This window comes from Hylobates moloch, unplaced genomic scaffold (genome assembly GCF_009828535.3).
Source record: "Hylobates moloch isolate HMO894 unplaced genomic scaffold, HMol_V3 SCAFFOLD_20, whole genome shotgun sequence".
Classification (NCBI taxonomy): Eukaryota; Metazoa; Chordata; class Mammalia; order Primates; family Hylobatidae; genus Hylobates; species Hylobates moloch.
In genome coordinates, this window is record NW_026652295.1 from 2,576,406 (window position 1) to 2,577,154 (window position 749).

Below are 749 nucleotides of genomic sequence, written 5' to 3' on the forward strand. Positions count from 1 at the left end.
TACTTCATCAGAGAGAAAATTTGCTAGGAACCGGGCAGGTTCAACACCATCTCCTAGAAGCCTTCCGACCAGAATTAATTTTTGTCCGGTCCAATAAGGCTAGTACAGTATCTTCAATATTCTGTTACTTTTCATGGTCTGCTTTGTATTTTAGTTAAATAGCTAGGATCTAAAGAATGTACAAAGATAAGCAAGAAGTGGGTATTTGCCCTTGTGGAGTTTACGGTACGTCTATTATATTTTCAGCTTTAAGACAGAAACACTAATGGTAACTCGAAGAAGTAATATGTGGTGCATGTTAAATAGCAGTGGAGGGCCAAGGACACGAGCGAGGATGCCTCTCCATCAGGAAAAGGTCCAGGAGCAGAGAGCACTGAAGGCATCTTGGAGGGTAAGCAGTGTTTCAACAGGTGGAGATGGTAGAAATCAGCATTCCAGAAAGAAGACAGGGCATCCACAGCTCTGCTTCAATAGAGGAAATGCTTTCTCAGCTGCAGCATGACTGACATTTTGGCCAGATAATTCTTTGTTGTGGGGGCTGTCCTGAGAGCTGTAGGCTGTGTAGCGGCATCCCACTGTCAACCCGCTGGATGCTAGTGACACTCCAACCCCAGCGGTAACAACCAGGAATGTCTCCAGACATTGCCAATTGACCTTGGGGTTGGGGGCAAAATCAGCTTGGATGAGAGCTACTGATACAGAATATATACACACAGACACATATATGAGGAGATATACATACATATATA